General features: G+C 34.4%; 1 long non-coding RNA gene across 1 annotated transcript in view; it reads left to right on the plus strand.

Annotated features, from left to right (window-relative positions):
• The window catches only part of LOC310898618, a 60,749-nt gene extending 59,300 nt beyond the window's left edge, over nt 1–1,449 (plus strand). Inside the window, exon 7 of the long non-coding RNA XR_014583497.1 lies at nt 1,377–1,449. This is a non-coding gene — a long non-coding RNA (uncharacterized lncRNA). The remainder of the gene's footprint in view (nt 1–1,376) is intronic.
• The last annotated feature ends 4,551 nt before the right edge of the window (nt 1,450–6,000 follow it).

Consider the following 6,000-nt stretch of genomic DNA (forward strand, 5'->3'; position numbering starts at 1 on the left):
TTTAACTTAGGCATGGAAAGGAATTCAGAAAATCCCTCCAAAATCCTTCATGTTGTCAAAACCCTTAATCTAATTTACTCCGATCATCAACAGTTTATGGATAAATGTATACTAAAGCATCTGTATGGCATATTGGCATATGCTTTTAAGTCTGTCAGAGTGTACATTATGTGAATAAACCAGATCAGCTTCAGTTTAGAGCTTGTGTACTTTAGGGCACACAAACTTTATTAAACATCATTACAGAGGTCAAGTATTATTTATTTTAAAAGTTATTTAATTTGTTCTTACCATATTGCCATCCTATTCAATAGGCTTAGATTTAAATTAAATGTTTTGACATTAACAGTATCTCACTTTTCTTTTTAAGCTGCATATTACCTTAAAAATAAAACTGAAAATTTTATCTAGAGCAAAATTCTAGAATAAAAAGAAATCACAAGCAAGGAAAAGCCTACAGAAGAGTGTCATCTGAAATATTTTAAATAATTAATAAAGACATTTAAAAGAACATGGCTTTCCAAACCTGGTCTCGATATCTTCAAAGATACTAAAATATGCTGCTGTTTCGTTTTAGTAATAAATGTTCAAAGTTCATGTCACATGTCTGTAGGATTTTAAGGCAAGCAATAAAATGCTGGGCTGACAGTGGGATTTTGAGTTGCTCAATTTTGCATGGTCTCCATCCACATCATTGTATGCTGAAGAGCTTGAGCTTGATGGTGGTGAGGATTTTAAACTATCTGTGACAGGCCTTTGGAATCTAAATTCCTCCTAAAATTCTAACATAGACTTCAGAATTGGTCTTTTAAATGTGCAATTTCTATTTTTCGGTGATTGGTGATGTTTGGGGTTGCACTGCTGTGTTGATGCGCTTTACCTATCATAGCCCATATACCATCCATTATATGTTTGCCTTAGAAAAAGATGAATTATTCACCATAGTATAGAGTAAATTTTTTTTTTGATACAATATTTTTTATTTTAAGTACTTAATGTTTTTTGAGATACCTGCTAGTATCTGTTTCACTCAGCAAAAGTAGAGGAAGGCATTATTGTACAGTGACAATTATGGTCCTTATATCTACTGTTACAAATATACCTGTAATAGAAACTATGTGCTACTCATTTCTCAAATCTGTGTGAATATACTGAAGTAGGTTATCATAATACTGGCCATGAGCTGTGTGCACATGGGACTGTTACTCATCTGAAGGTAAGCAAACCATGAATAATTTGAAATCTCTGTGTTCACATACACACCACACACATATACACATGTAGATATATATGAAGTTCTCATTCTTGATATGCATATTAGGTAGAATAATGTTCTGCTTCAGAATATGTATGATTCACTGTATCTTTACCAAAAGGATCAGCATCAACAGACAGTGAATAAAGAGGATTTCTGGTGTTCGTGGGGAAAAAATGAAGCTAATGTTTTACAGGGGATGAGGTAAAGTATTTATTTATTTATTTATTTATTTATTTATTTGTCAATCTATCAAAGCAACAGTAATAGCAAAAGGGTCAGGTTGTAATCATAGATATATTCTTTCATCATCACTTATCCAGTAACTTCTGCAGGGTTCATATGCACAAAACCCCTTTCAAATATAAACGACAAAATGTCTCATCTGTAATTAAGGTCATGCACAGCATCATGCTCTGCGAATGATTACCAGAAAAGTACCAGGGAAGGTCAAAGAAAAAGATTTGATTCTCAAAATATCTTACTCTGTGCTTTGTGATACCAGAACTAAGCCATCAGGTCTTTCCATATTTGTAGATGCGGTGCTTTAGTTTACAGTAATATAAACTGGCACCCTTGCATTGCGTACACTGAAGATGGGAGGTGTAATACAGACAACTCACCATGAATCTGGACAATAGCAGTGTCTTCTTATACAGTTAAACAACTTCAGAATCACTTCAATAAGCAGAGGTGGAGTAGTTGAAAAAACAAAACAAAACAAAAACCAACAACCAAACAGAAAAACTTGTGCTTCACAGAAGATAAATATGGCATTTTTTGTGTTTATTTAGATGAATAATGAGATGTTTATATTTAGGTGGAAGTATTCAGAGGAAAGTTTATACAACCTTTTTCTAAGGATAGGTTAAAAAGAGTCAATAAAATTGTAGGCAGTACCTGGATAAGCTAAAGATGGTTTTAGAGTTGTGCAGACTCTTTCCTGTGTCTGAGAGTCTCAAAGTCCAGGAAAGAGTGCAAATGATTGTTTTTGAGACAGTCCTGGAAAAAGACATATCTTCTCCTCTTTTTTAGTTTGATTTTTTCTTCACTGCCTTTCCTTCATCTTCCTCTCCCCCCTCCCAACACACACAACCTCCACCCTCAAAGCAAAAGAGAAACAGTCGTTTCCTCCTCAACCTCCACCAATTTTCCTGACGTCGTAATTAAAGAGCTGACAGGGAAAGTGCAGTACTCACTGTGAAATGAAATTGTTACACTAAAGAGAGTCGTAGACAGCTCAGTGATAAGATAATTTAGATGGCAAGGGAAGGCAGCTAATGTATATGTGGGTATAAATGACAAAGAGCGGAGATTCAAGCTTTTGAAAACGTGGTTCAGACATCTCCTCTTGAGACTGTGAGGAAGAAGGTGCAGAGCTGTACTTTCAGCTTTCCTGCCAGTCATAAGTAGAATCTGAGAGCTATTGAACAGGAGCTGCATCTGAATGAGAAAGGAAGAGACAGAAGGAAATTGATGGCAGGTAAGTGTTGTTAAAGCAGAATGGTGTAATGAGGGAAAAAGTAACAAATAGAAAGAAAAACATGGTGGTTTCCTAAAGAAAAGAGCCAAAGCATTTTGAAATATTGTTTCTTTTCAATACAGGAAGGGATAATGAGAACACAGTAGCTGAACTGTAGGTATAAAGTGAAATTTTCTTTCTTTCTTTCTCTCTTTCTTTCTTTCTTTCTTTCTCTCTTTCCTTCCTTCCTTCCTTCCTTCCTTCCTTCCTTCCTTCCTTCCTTCCTTCCTTCCTTCCTTCCTTCCTTCCTTCCTTCCTTCCTTCCTTCCTTCCTTCCTTCCTTTCTCTCTCTCTCTCTCTCTCTCTCTTTCTCTTTCTCTTTCTTTCTCTTTCTCTTTCTCTTTCTCTTTCTCTTTCTCTTTCTCTTTCTCTTTCTCTTTCTCTTTCTCTTTCTCTTTCTCTTTCTCTTTCTCTTTCTCTTTCTCTTTCTCTTTCTCTTTCTCTTTCTCTTTCTCTTTCTCTTTCTCTTTCTCTTTCTCTTTCTCTTTCTCTTTCTCTTTCTCTTTCTCTTTCTCTTTCTCTTTCTCTTTCTCTTTCTCTTTCTTTCTTTCTATTTCTCTATTTCTCTATTTCTTTTTCCCTCTTTCCCTCTTTCCCTCTTTCCCTCTTTCTCCCTCTCTCTCTCTCTCTCTCTCTCTCTTTCTCTTTCTCTTTCTTTCTCTCTCTCTTTCTTTCTCTCTTTCTCTCTCTGAAGCAAAACATGATGAATTACATAGGAATGACTTTTGGCTTAGTCTGAAAAAAGACCCAAAATATAATGATATAAAGCCTATTAAAAAGGGTGATTCAGGAGGACTGGAACATGTGGTATAATATATATAAAAGGAGAATATCAGAAGAAAAGAATGACATTTGCAAATTTCCTGCCAACATAAACCATTTGGACTGAAGTGAAAGATAGAAATGCCAAGAAAATAATTACAGGAAACTTTTGAAGAGTGTAGGTCTGAATGACGATCTAAAGCAGGAAGTATGAGCACCACAATGTCCATAATAAAGGATCTCCATTACCCTGACATTTCAAAATATGAAAACCATGAAGTGTTCATGAAAGGAGCTAAGTTGAGAGCTGACTGTAATATGTACTACTTGAGCAGACAGAGAGACACACAGCTTTATTTGTTTACTTCAAAGAAAGGAGACATAGAGATAAGTTGTTGGTATGTGAATAGCCAATGGTGAGGAAAAAATAGATTTAGATACCCTAAAAGGTTACTGCAGAAAACTAAATATTTGAAGTGAAATATTAAGAATGTGTAAAATACTTGAAAGATTATCATTAAAAAAGTACAGAGGTGAATGATGTGGTTAAAAAAGTTTGACGTGAAGTATCAGCAACACTTTAAAACAAGCCTGAAAAAAAAAAAACCTTTTGCTTATCTTTTTTTTTCTTTTAGTCAATATTTTAGTTTCACATCTTTGCATGACCAGAATACTAGATCATTAGCTCTAGAATCAAATTATGGTCTCGAGGAATGGATTTTTATGTTATAGCCAAAGTAAGGACACACGCATCTTGTAAGAAGGCTTACCCCAATTTTATAATACTGGTTTTGAATAAAAATAAAAATCAGTTCTGAGAATCATTTAGGTCATGTCAAAACTCTATATAAAGATTTGTTAAAACTGACTTTAATGAAAGATATTTACAAAAATCATAGTTGACTCATGGCCTCCTTATCAAACATAGCTAAATCTCTCGTTATACAAAAGACAGGGCAGTAAGTGTGGGTCAATGTAAACTGTAAAGTCAAGGCAATATCTGCTGAACAATCATGAAAGCCACTGGAGAATTCAAAGAGTACTAATGAACTTATATGCAGGGAATGTTAGCCTAATACCCATAAACTAATGAACAGTGCAATGTTGAAGAAACCTGTGTGTAAAGCAAAAGTGAATTTCACCAAACCATTTTTTCTTGTTAATGGGAAGATGCTTGAAGACAGAATCATTGTTTCTTACATTTGGTATCTACCATTTGATAATGGTTTCTATGTAGAATTTACTGAAATATACTCCAAAGTGCAGTCAGTGCAGAACATTTTTGCTTTTTCATCCATTTTCTTTTCTTTCTCTTCTCTTTTTGTAGTTTTAACTCCCCATTGTATTTGTTTTCATTTGACTGTTGAAATTCATTGTACTTATTTGTTTAGAGTCTCTGCATTACTCTTTCACTAATGTAGTGCAATAATCCTGAAATATTCACTCATTATAGTTGATGGCATCAAATCAGATTACCTTACATAGCAACCGTTGCCAAGAAAGTCAACATCTCAAGCTATATAATCCGTGTTAACACTGTTAAATGCTTTATTTTATTTTATTTTAAAAGCCTCATCTAACCTTCATTGTTCAGTGGAAAGTTTTTCCCATACAATTATTTATGATCTCTTTGCAGTAAAAAGAAATACAATCTTGATAAGTGAAAGACTGAACAGTTCTCATGGTCCAAAACAAGTCTGAAAAGCAGTCAAAAGAGAGAGCACAATCATGTTTTATTGCTAGGATCATTTGTTTGTTATCTCACAGAATTATAGGCAAAACTAATTTTTTAAATGTTTACCTTGCTTATGAACAAATTTAGATAGATGTCTGGCATGGACAATTTTGCACCTATCTAATAACACCTGTAGAGCAGACCAAAGAGAAAGAAATTGGTTATCTAAAAATGTATCCTTTATGCCCATCTCTGTAACGACTTCTGAAAGATGCTTGGCTAATAAGGATGGAAGCAGACAGGAAAGAGGCAGTGACAAAGCTTCCTGACACTAGCCTGTGGGAGCACCTAATTGGCATCTCAAAATGAGAGTTAACTACAGTCTTTTTCTGGTTAGGCTTTGGTCTGTCTACTGCAAGTTCCTCCCATAGGTCCAGCCAGTTATGATGTCAGTTTTGAGACATTGCTTGATTTATTTATAAATTCTACATTTTTTTTTCCTCAAAAAGGCTGCCCTGTCTCATTTCTGTGAGAGCCTTTGTTCCCTTCATGATGTTCATATAGAAAAATATACAATTTTCACTATGGTTCCCATCACCTAAAGCATATTTTTGTCTGTGGTCTTGATCAGTGTAGGTACTTAACATCATTAATTCAATCAAAAGGAAAGGTAAGCAAATTGAATTTCTTTAAACCTTTGCTTGATTATAGTTAGAAACTCACTTTATTTAATACTGCATTATATTTACTAAGCTTGCGATGATGATCTTGAGGCATAGTTTTATC

Source organism: Anser anser (assembly GCF_964211835.1).
Source record: "Anser anser genome assembly, chromosome: 4".
Taxonomy (NCBI): Eukaryota; Metazoa; Chordata; class Aves; order Anseriformes; family Anatidae; genus Anser; species Anser anser.